Genomic DNA, 12,340 nt, shown 5'->3' with positions numbered 1-12,340 from the left:
TACATGAAGCTCGTGAGCATACTGTAAATTACCAATTATTATACATTAACCTCATTAGCATTAATAGTACTGTTGCCTCATGCTGTTACGCATACTTGTAAGCACTAGATGTAGGTCTGCTGTCTTGACCTATTTAGGGAGATAGCACTTGAAAGGCAGACCTCGCACAGCACTTTTGTATATAGTGCCACAGTTATGCTTTGTAAGTATGAGAAAATGAGTTCAGTTGAACAAGAAATGCAAAACAATACTTTTCTTGTTCAGCTGCAAAGATTTTTCTCACATTTGCTTTTCTGAGTGACTCACAGCTCTATGCAATTGTGATCCCACATGCATGCAATGCGTAATGTTACAGTTAACTCTGCAGGTATGTGTTAATGACTTTAATTTACTAAATATAACTATGAAGCTATATTTGGCTGCCAGTGAATCTAACAGATGGAAAATATGAAAATAAATGGAGACCAGTACAAAAGGAAAACTGAACTTCTCCTGATGACTGGGAAGAGCAATATTTCTTTATTTAGCATAACAGCAAAGGTGTGTGTTTACTGTGCAGGGACCGTAGTTCAGTAATGAAATCTAGCAATTCACAGCAATACTGCAACAAAAGTCAATGACATTATGACAAGAATTTTCCAATACAGAGTGAATTACAGACACCACAACTCATCTGATTCCAGCAGCTATGTACTTCAGCAATTTTAACAGAGTTATTACAATTTGCTTGTTTTTCTCCTGTATTATTACAAAATAAAAAATTCCACAAAAGCCCCAAATAAGAAAAGGGCACAGAACTGTACTGCTGGCTTTGCATTCGTTGGAAAACAAATCATATTTAGTGTACGTTTCCATCTGTGAAATAACACCCTAGGAGTGTTTTTGAATTCCAGTGCTCAATTACTGTTGTTGATGTCTGCTTTTAAGAGCAACACATGTTCCCATTTCTTCTCTTCCTGATAAGAAACACTTAGTGGGTATTGGGTCAAGGAGCGCAATCTCTCAAAGATGGTAGGTACCAAACAGATAACTGAAGAACAGCCTTTTTATTGTTAGAGTATGGAGTGTATTTTATTGACTGGTGATACTTTACCTGTTCACTATTCTAATGCTGGAATAACATGAATACCAAGGATTGTTTTCTGTATGGGAATTATTGCTTCACATTCTTGAAAGTACAGTTGTGTAAAATCTTACCATGAAAGTAGTTGTCCTTCTCTTCACTGTTGCAGTATTCCTTCCCAATAAGATTCCTTGCCAAGGGTAGCCCAACATCCGGCCAGTATGTGAAAGCCTTATGATTTTATAGACCTATCTCACATGTATGGTGCCTGCTCAAGGACTAGGGCACAAAGGTGACATACAGATGTACATACCTCAGAACTGAAAAGCCCCAGGAGGAAAAACAGTCCAAGGAAGGAGGAGGAACATATGCATCCAGAAGGAGAAAAAAGGAAAAGAACAGAAGGGGGAAGAGGGAGGGAAAGAATACTGCAACACTGAAGAGAAGGACATCTACTGTTATGGTAAGATTTTACACAGCTGTACTGTCCTTCCATATCACTGTTGCAGTATTCTTTACCAATGGGACAGTACAAAAGCTCAAGAGAAACCTTGGGAGGAAGGAAAGACGCAGAAGAGCCCTCAAGAAACCCATGCAGGATAGCTCTGGCAAAGCCAGCTCCTGCTCTGTAAACAATATCCAATTTGTAATGCTTAGTGAAGGCATGCACAGGTCCACACAGCAGCCTCAAGGATGGAAATGGTATCCAGTCCTTTGAAAAAGCACCACAGGAAGCAACAACTCCAGCAGAATTAGCCTCAGCACAGTCAGAAAGGCCTTTCCTGTGAAAGGAGTAACAAAAAGAAATGACCTTAGAGATCCATGAGGAAATGGCGGTCTAGAAACATCCAAACCTAGAGATCTGGGATGAAAGGAAAATAAAAAGCTGCTCAGACTTGTGAATGGCCTTAGTTTTATCTAAAAATATCTGAGCTGTCTATACAAATCCAAGGTGTGAAGAACATTCCCACTAGCAGACTATGGAGAAGGAAAAAAGGTGGGCAAATTAATAGACTGGTTAAAAAAAACAATCTGTTAACCACCTTGGGCATAAAAGAAGGATTAGTAAGAACAGAAACCCTGTCCCTATGAAAATTCAAAGGAGGAGGAACAGCCATAAGAGCCTGGTGCTCATGCACCCTCTTAGCTGAAGTAAGTGCCAAGAGAATAGTCTTCCATGTACAATGTTGTAAGGAAGTGGAAGCTGCAGGCTCAAAAAGTCTCGGAGTCAATTTTTCAAGTACAAAATTAAGGGCCCAGGAAGGTGGAATTGGCTTCATGGGAGGCGTGATATGAAGTACGTCTTTAAGAAATTGCTTGATGTCAAACCTACAGGCCAGAGGAGGAGTTAATGGCAGGCAAGCAAAAATAGCTGAGAGGTGAGCTTTAACAGAAGAATATGCTAACCATGCATGGAACAATTCATACAAGTGAGAGAGAAACAGAGGGATCTCCACTGAAAGTGGATCCTGCTTACGAGCAAGGCAGCAAACAGAAACCTCTTCCATTTGGACACACAGGATTTCTTGGTAGTGGGGTTCCTGGCCTCCTGCAAAACCCTAAGCATGTCCTCAGAAAAAAGGTGTCTAAAAGAGATCAAGACCCTATCATCCACAATGTCAGATGAAGAGTGGACAAGTGAAGATGGATCAGAGACCTCTTGTCTTGTGGGAGTAGGTCCACCTTGTGAGGTAACTTGTGGTGATTGCCCTTGGCTAGGTGCAGAAGAAAGGGGTACTAATGCTGGCTGGGCCAAAAGGGAGTCACCAACAAGATTTTGTGGAAATCCAGCTCTATCTTGAGCAGGACCCTCAGAGTCACAGGAAGGGGAAGGAAAGCATAGCATAATATCCCCTCCAAGAAAATGAAAGGGTGCTAACCTTCCAAGCCAGTGGACTTGGGAGCCTGGTGCAAAAATGAGGAACCTGTCTGTTCAAAGAGGAGGCAAAAAGATCTGCCTGAGGAGTATCCCACTGATGGACAATGTCTAGAAACATCTCTATGAATCATCCACTTGTGAGCCTGTGTTTTGGACTTGCTCAAAGAATCTGCCACTATAATATGTTCTAAAGGAATGTATATAGCCTTGAGAGTCACTTGATACTGGACAGCTAGATCCCAAACTTGAAGAGATAGTCTGCAAAGAAGGTAGGAGCACATTCCCCCCTTCCTTGTTGATATACCACATCACTGTGGTATTGTCTGTGAAGATTTTAAGAAGCCCTGGAATAAAAAAGGAATGCAAGATCTAAAGGGGAGAAAGCGGAGCTGTCATCAAATTAATGTTGACGGGTCTGACCTCTGATGTGGAAGCCAGAGACCCTGGACCCTGAGGGAACCGAAAGAGGCTCCCCACCCCATGTCTGAGGCATCCAAGAAAAGTTCCTGAGAGGGGACTGAGGGCTGAAGAGGAAATCCCAGGTTGACCGATGGCTGATGAATCCACCACTAAAGCTCGAGCTTGAGGCATGGAAGAAGAGGGACTAGAAAATCTAGTTGATGACACTAATTCCTGCTACTACTTCTGGCACCTCATTACCAGTATCAGGAAAACCAACCTTGAATGCTTATCTGAAATCAGGTGCCTGTGTTTCCTTTGCAAAGTTTTCACTCTTTTTCCATATTTTTTACTTTTTAGAGTGACAGAATAAAAAACATTCTTTATTAAAAAAATTTTTTTTCCCCATATTTTTATTTTTACTTTTCAGAACAACTGAATAAAAAGCATTCTTTATTAAAAAAAATATATATATATATTTTTTTTACTTCTATTTTTAATAGAGCTGTTCAACTTGGAATGAAGAAGAAAGGGTGGATCCAGTAGCAAACAAACAAGTTACAGCTTTCAGACATTTTTGACAAAAGTGTATACAAGGCCTGAATTGTGCAATTCAAACAGGTACTGAAGAACCAGAGGAGTTTTCACTTGGAAAGGGTCTTGTTCTCTATTACAGCAACAAGTTAACAATCCTTTCCCATTTGGCAGTAAGTTTTCTTGCCTCCTTTAACACCCGTTGCATGCACTCAAAAAAAGGTACCTAAATGGGATCAAAAACCAATTGTCCGTACAATTAGAAGAAGATTCTGAATGTTGGGATGGATAAGAGAGATCCCCCTGTCCTGTGTGATGTCCACTATGTAAAACAGTTTTCGTTTTTTACCTCAGCCAGATACATGAAATGGGAGAACTAATGTTATCTGTGCCACAAGGGAGTCACTAGAAGCATCTTTGCCAAGTCCAACTTGATCTATAGGTGGACTTTGGACATCAGTGGAAAGGGAAGAAAGCATAAAGGATCATTCCTGTTCAGGGGAAAGAAAATACCACCGTCTTCCATGCCTGTTTGGAAGGTGTCCCAGAACAGAATTATTTTAGTTATGTGTTGAGAGAGACAGCAAAAAGATCTACGAGGGGAGTTCTCCACAGGGGACAATCTCCAGGAAGACCTCTGGGTATAGCATACATTTCAGAGAGTCTACTATTGCAATTACTGCTGAAAGAATGTATGTTGTCTGTAGGGTTAAACTGTGCTGTACTGCCAGTTCCAGGGAATCATAGCTAGTCTGCATCACTGTGGCAGTGTTTTTTTACCACTGACAGATGTCCCAGCACCCACAACTAATTTAGAGCTTTTTATTAGAGCCATCATTCCCTTGACATTTATGTATTTGTACCTGAAGTGAGGCTCCCACATACTCTGGCCTTTCACACCCTGAGACACTGCCCCCCCCCATTACAAAGTCTGAAGTGTTTGTGGTGACTGACTGAAAAGGAGTGAAGGAAGAAAAAGGAATTTGGCTGGACCATCAGTTAAGCTCTTTCCTGATGAAACTGAGGACAGGGACTAGGGAAGCTGGAGAATGCAGATGCCAGGCTAATGCAGATTTGAGGAACCACTTAATTGTTCTCATATGGAATTCAAACACCAAAAAAAGTATTGTGTGAACGTGCAGCCAAACTTAAAATAAAAGAATGATGCAGTCCTATAATTAATGGATGAAAGCACTCATCTGTTTTATTGTTTTTAATATTAAAGTGGATTTTGTTATTTACCCCTTTAATTCTGGCTGGTGGTCATTCACAGTACTGTTTTTGCCTTATTTTATGGCTTGCTCCTAAGGAAGTTGACTTTTGAGCTTGTTTCTGAACATTTACTGTTTTGGCTCCTTCAGGAAGCACAGTACTATGTGGGCTGTCTTTTCTTTTAGTTCATGTGGAATTCAGCAAATGGAACCATTAAGAATAGACAAAGGCCATGTAATCTAGAATCCAGATGAATTATCTTGCTGTGAACCTGTTCTGAAGAGCTAAACTTCAGAAATGGTGGGAAGACACTTTCTCTGCGGTTACATAAACTGTTAACAGAGAGGTACTTAGAGGAAACCCTAGTAAAATGAACCTGTGAGTACATGTTAAACATGACTTTTTATGTTTAGTTTGAAGACTAGGCTGTTATTACACTAAGTGGGGAGATGCCACAGCACTTTGGAAGGAAGCCGATGTAATGAGACAGTTGTCCAAGAAGGGGTAAATGTAAATACCTTGAAATCTGCAGAAGGCTATGACTGGAGCAATGCACTTCATAAAGACTGTTGAGGTGGTGGAAAGGGTAAAGATATAAACTGAAAATGCAATCCCAAGTTTGTGGATTTTGTGAAGAGGATTGTAGGCATATCCGAAGTTTGAGTGATCAGAAAAGCCTTGCGTGACAGTAATGTGAGTACTTTGAATTTTGGAACTAGGACAAAGGTATTCAATTTTGAAAGGTCTAAAATTGTATTCCAGGTGCTTTTATTTCGTGGGAATTAGCAACATTCTTGAACAGAATCCTTTGGCATACTGGGAAGCAGAAACTGGTTCTATCACTTCCTGAAAGTATAGGTCTGAAAGATTTTGAAGGAGCAGATGAATTTTTTTTTTTTGGAAACCAGGGGGATCCCTGCTTGAAATAGAAGGGATGCTCACTGAACTCATAACATCTCAGAAAAAAAAAGACCAAAAATGTAGGAGAAGAGTGAATACTTAACATTGCTCTTCTCCTTAAAGCTTATTCTTTTTGCAAGGCAGTAAGTGTCCTTGCAATCCCTGATGTGTGTGTATGGGGGGGGGGGGCAAGCTCCACATACACACCTCAAACTCATCTATATTAACTCTGATATCACCATACCTCAGAGAAAAGGAAATATTTCGAGAAATGAATTTAGTATATGTAAGTCTATTTTGTTTAGCCATTCAGTTTCAGTATTACAGGAATTGGCAAAGCAGGTTTCAATATTTCAAACAGTTACAGTACATAATCTAGCTGAAAGCACACATTCTCAATAGGGTCCAACACAGCAAGCATTGCACTGTGCTTTCCAGCCAGTGTGGGGTGTCTGACGCATGCTAAAAAATGTCCACCCTCCCCTAGATGATGGTCACAATCTGTGGTTATTATTTCCTCCCCAAGTGTCAAAGTTATTTAAGGTTCAAGAGAAATGACTGGGCATGCAGGACAGAGGCTTTGTGCTGTGTGTGTTGGGGGGGGGGGTTTAACCTGTTAACCTGACCTTTTTATGTGAAGACATCATCATCATCATCTTAATGAAAATCTGGTATCAGGCAGAAGGTTCACCATTGTTTTCTTGAAATTATCTCTCAAAGGAACAGCAAGACTGTGCAAATTCTGCTGGGGACAGAAGTGGGTGCATTTTGAAAAAACAATTCTTTAAAGCTTGTGGGACTAAACTTTTCAAATATCCTACAACAGTAGAGTAGCTAGGGTGGGGCACAGGGGATAGCTACCATGGGTGCAAGCTATTGGAGGGGTGACTGGTACCACAGAAGAGGTGCCGAGTGGGTGTTAGTACAGTACCAACATTAATTTAAGCAACAGCAGCTGCATGAATGAATGAATGAATGAATGAATGAATGAATGAATTAATTAATTAATTAATATGTTTAGGTGTTAGCAAATGCAGCAAGGCTGTAGGAAGTTCCTTGCTACTGCAGTTCAGAGCAATTTTTTTTTTTTTTTTTAAGTCTTCAGCTTTTGGTAGGAGGGGATGTCAGTCTGAAACAGTCTAGGTCACCAATTCGGCTAAATATCTATTGCTCAATTTTACAACCATACAAAATATGTTAAAAGTTTTAAGTACCTAAAATAAAACTAGTATGGGTAAAGTTTTACCCACAGCTAATATGCAAGGATCAAGTTTTTTTTTTTTTTTTTTTTTTTTAGAGGAGTCCTAAATAATTCAGCCATCAAAGTACAAAAGCACTTGTTTCCATCTTCGTAAACTAAATAGCACAAGTAGAAATTTCAGACACTAAAACATGATATTAAGAAACTACTAGAAAGTCTGTACTAAAATCTAAAAGCTGACCGATAAATGAGGGAGGATGTTATAACTCAAGATTAATTTATTGAAAGAACCTGTAGCACTGAAGTTTAGTCTGCCTCTTTTTTCTACTGCAATGGTTTGTTCTGCTGAACTTAAGTTTTTATTTTCATTTAATTTGTTTTTAGCTTGTTTACTTGAATTTTAGGTGGACTGGATGGGCATTACAGAGTTAGAATGCCTTTGTTACAGTACAGGCAATACTGCCATTTATGGTTTTCTATAGCTGCTTCTACTCTTTATGGCTGTTTCTGGGTTTAAAATTTTGTATATAGGAATACTTGCAAGTGGCTGGCATTTGCTTTTCTGACACTTTAAAGGGCTGTGGAGCAAACAAGTAGGGGGATTATGCAGAAAAGGTAGTTGTGCCATTTATGCTCAGTTTGTTAGTTTTCGGATTTTGGGTAAGCTATGAGCAGGATTTGCTGTGTGTCTATATTAAGATCAGATTAGTTTTTCTATACTGAATTTCTGTTTGATTATACATTGTAACAATACAGATCTATTTAAAGATATGGTGCCGTTATCCTTTTGGGTTTGAAATGTACTTTTACTATGCTATAAACAACGGGCAGAAAGTAACAATCATGGTGCACAATACGGCTATCACATTTGAGGTATTATCCTTTTCCCTAGGGTTGTGAGAAGTTAACATATATATGTAAAGAGGTGCTGGGAGAAGAGCTCCCTGCATTAAAGATGGAGTGAAGGGGACCCCTACCTACTGCAAAATATATATTTTTAATATTTTTATTTTAAGTATTTATAGTTCAGTTTTTATGTACTGGATTCATGGGTTGGGCTTCATCAATGGTGGAGTTTTGTTTGTATTAACGTTTGTTTGCTTTGCTGCAATTTTTGTGCTTCCATTAATGTTGCATTAGTTTTTATCATGTGTCAGAACATCAGTATCAAAAATGCCTAAACAAACACAGGAAATCAAAGTAAACGAAAAGTTATGCTGTCATGTTGATCTCTCCTTAACGAAAAGACTGGTAAGAAAGAAAACACTAAAATAAATTCTACAACCTATTACTTAAAAATGTTAATCCCAATAGCTGAAAGTAAAAGTAGAAACTTTCAAAACTGAAAAAGTTCTGTAGATGATTTCAGGTATCTAGAAAGAAATTACCTGAAGCTATAAGCTTAAAGTTAGGACACAGTCTTGTACCTGAGTTTCTAGAGGTACCATCTTCATAACACTGTTCTGGTTCTTGACAGCTACTGTGGCCTATACCTAGAAGTACACTAATGTGAAATCTATTAAAGCGGGTATAATTGGTAAGACAGAAAGCCAAAAAGAGTGAATGCTCTTTTTCTGGCTGCTCGGCACCCAAAATCAAGGTACAGCAGGGTCTGGAACCTGTCCTTTTCCTAATGCTGTGCAGTCTTGGAGTTTGTATATAATTCACTCTAAAAAGACTGATCTTTTTAGTTCGCTCTTTTGAGCGTTTGCTATTTATTGATACAATTGTTAAAATATCAGAATGGCACACGTTTAGAAAAAGTACAAAGGAAAGATTTGGGCTTGAATGGTTGTCATCCTGTTGGAAAGTTTTATGAATTGCAAGTAAAATTATACCGTCTGACATTATTAAATATTCTTATTTCAGTTTCTTCAGGTTTTTTAACACCTTTATTGAATTATTACTTAAGACATAGGCAAACATATATTTATATAAAAGCAAACAAACCATATTAATATGTTTACAGTTACAAACATTATACATTACGTATATTATTTTGTATAATTATCATCAATCCAACATTACTTAAATTGCTCAATTGCTGCTTTCTCTTAAACTACACTCCTCCAAAACATTATTCTGCATGTACTGTTCCCAAAATTTCCATTTTTTCCATGTAATTTGTTTCTATCCTTTTCTAAAGATTCCATTTCCAGTTCTTTTATCTCTGTTACAAAGTTTCTTCAGATGTTATGTATAAAGACAAAAGCAGAACAAAATGGGATTCAGCTAGATAAATTAGCATTAAAGGACCCAAGAAAAGGGTTCATGTTCTCAGAGCAAAGTACAAAATTTACCAAGTAAAAGAAACCATGTCTGCTGTGGCCAGAATCAATCTACTCTCACATATTCCAACCAGAGCAATATATACAAACAACAGGAAAGTGTGGAAATCCAAAGAAGAAAGCAAAACAGATATCACTGCAATTTACAAAATTATTGGGAAAAAATCCTTCTGAAGCATAACAGGGACAAGTCAGCATTGACAATGAAAGGAAACAGCTTCTCAGCTGTGTATACACTGACTACATGATCAGCTACAAGGGACAGCGATAGTCGGTTACCTCACCCAGGCAAATATTTTGTACCTCTTGTAACTATGCTGCTTATCTCGGAATATTCCTTTTACACATTGTTACATCTAAACTACCCCTCTGCAGATTCCATTATTTGCTGTTGTACCAACGGAGCTCATCTATTTGTACCCACAAACAAAAATAAATATCACAGCAGTAAATGAGCCATATCTATGCTGCATGTTAAGTGTCCAGATTTCAATTTCATTGAGTGCTAAACTATTAAATGGACTGCTTTCTTTCCATCCAGTGAAAGAAGAAAAGCAACTTATGCTAATAAAAAGTTGCAGGAAATGAAGCTACTGAAAAGACTAGAGCTACAACTTTTAAAGATTAAATGAAAGGCTACGGACATTAATCAGTCAATTTCTGACTGAAATACTGCAAACATTAATCATTCTCTCCTGCTCAGATGGACCAACTAAGTTGTATAGCAAAAGTCTGGATTTTGATTTTATTTAGGTAAGTTACAATGATGAGACAGTATTCTGAGACATAGCAGACACCTTCAAGAGCAGGATACAGACAGTACAGTTACACAGGTTACAAAGGAATGCAACATAACAATAAATCTCTCACACCTTCAGGACTACATACAAGACAATATGATCTAGTGAAAGCTCTTGTCAGTAGACGTGCTGAAGCATTCTGTCTCAGTGACAGAGGTCTACAAGGAAGCCATAAGCACACCTCACCCTTTCCCAACAGACCACTTTTTTGTGACAGGTGCCTGCACCTATGGATTGCTCTGCATGACATACAAAATAAACTAATCTGCAGTAATAACAAATGGATCCCCTTGTGGAACAGACTGTAGAAATTATGTCAAAATGCCAAAATCTATGCCACAAAGCTATAAAACACTCATTTTTATTTCATAGCACGATGGCAAGTTCCAAGCAACACTAGAAACAATATTCAATAGAGGTTAACAAGAGTTAAAATTCTTAATACAAGACTGTTTGGGCAACAGCAGTCCCAAAACCTGCCCACTTGTTACAGGATATGCCCACAATGCCTGACAATACTGCATCAGAAATTCCTGCAAAGTGCTTGTTCTTAAAGCAAGAAACAGAAGCAGTCATACCTTGAAGACAGCACTCATCCTTATCCTCATGAATTCCCTTGTTTTACTTTCTTCAGTTTAACTTTAACTAACCATATAGGTGAACTCTATTTAAAAAGTATTGGGAACCTACAATTTTAGCTCCTTTTTAATCCCCCTACAGTCATGCATAAACATTCAAACTGTATCTCAAGAACAGATAGTGCTTTTTTTTTTTGCAAAAAAAAACATTTTATTTTTCTGAACAGGTGTAACAAAGAAGAACAGCAAATCTTTCATGCTTGGGAGAAACAGATATAAACACTACTTACAAAAACAGAGCCATTTGTATCTGCTTCAACAGCTCAGCATAATCAATATAACCAATGCATACTACAAAGGGTCATATCCTGTAACAAACCTATCCTTTCCACAGCCATATTTTCCTCTCTATGGCTTATTACATTCTACCCAATAGCACATTTAAAAATCCCCTTCTGATACATCAGGTCTTCTGGGTAAGAACTTCATCCACCATTAAGGGGAAAATAATTTAACATTTATTCTTAATACCTACTGTATATCCCAGCTCTGTTCAGATCTAGCCTCTTTACTAATATAGCAATACAATACACTTAATAGCCTTCATCTTTTCAGATAACTAACCCCACTCTACATAAACATATCTTCAAATACTGCCAAATTTCAAATAATCCAAAAATATAACCTTCCCTTGTAGCACAACTGAAATCAATTATGCTACTTCAACCCACAAATGATACTGCTACAAACAGTACTGAACTCCTGAAACGGATGGAAGGGCAAATTGTGTTTTATAGGCAGGAACTAATGGTTCGTCCATCCCTTGTCTAACCAACGAATGGCTAGCTCACCCATGGAAATAATGGGACGACAAGATGCAAGTAGTGAAGCGCTATGTTACACAAAACAAAAAAAATAAAGAACCTCTCCAAATGACCATTCCCTAGCCAATTAACCAATTCTCTCATACAAACTAGATTAACCTCTAATCCTCTGCAATAATCAAACCATTTACACATCCAGTCAGATACACTCTGTCTCTGCCTTACTGTAGAATATAACAAGATAAGTGGTCATTACAGCAGAGCATACTTTTAACCACTTACTTCGTAATTTAACATATCTGTCACGCAGCTTTATTTAGTTGCAAGCACCATACTTTTTTGCCATCCACATTGCGTAACTTCCACTACTGACCATCTGCCACTTTCTAATTCAATTGCTCCTAACTGCACTATTCTTCCCAGGCAGGACTTCCTTAACTTCAGGTGAGGTGGGAAAGGAAGACAGAAATGTGGAGTGTGGCCTTAAGCAGCTTCATACATGTTGTCACATATGCAGGGGATTTTTGTGGAGAACCTTAAGTAGAGCTGCTGATATCCACATCACCATAAATGTTTAACTTCAACAATTGGCTTAGTTTCTGGTGTTTTTCTAAGGGGATCCAGTATGTGTCTGCCTGGGATGACATAGTTGACAGAACTCA

General features: G+C 38.3%; 1 protein-coding gene across 1 annotated transcript in view; it reads right to left on the bottom strand.

Moving 5' to 3' along the window:
• The window catches only part of KIAA0586 (KIAA0586 ortholog), a 4,394,667-nt gene that overhangs the window by 3,791,176 nt on the left and 591,151 nt on the right, over positions 1-12,340 (bottom strand). The gene's annotated exons all lie outside the window — the stretch shown is intronic.

The sequence above is a fragment of the Protopterus annectens genome, chromosome 6.part0 (assembly GCF_019279795.1).
Source record: "Protopterus annectens isolate FY-2018-M chromosome 6.part0, PAN1.0, whole genome shotgun sequence".
NCBI lineage: Eukaryota > Metazoa > Chordata > Ceratodontiformes > Protopteridae > Protopterus > Protopterus annectens.
Note: the sequence above shows the minus strand (reverse complement) of the source record. Positions and strands in the feature narration are given on the sequence as shown.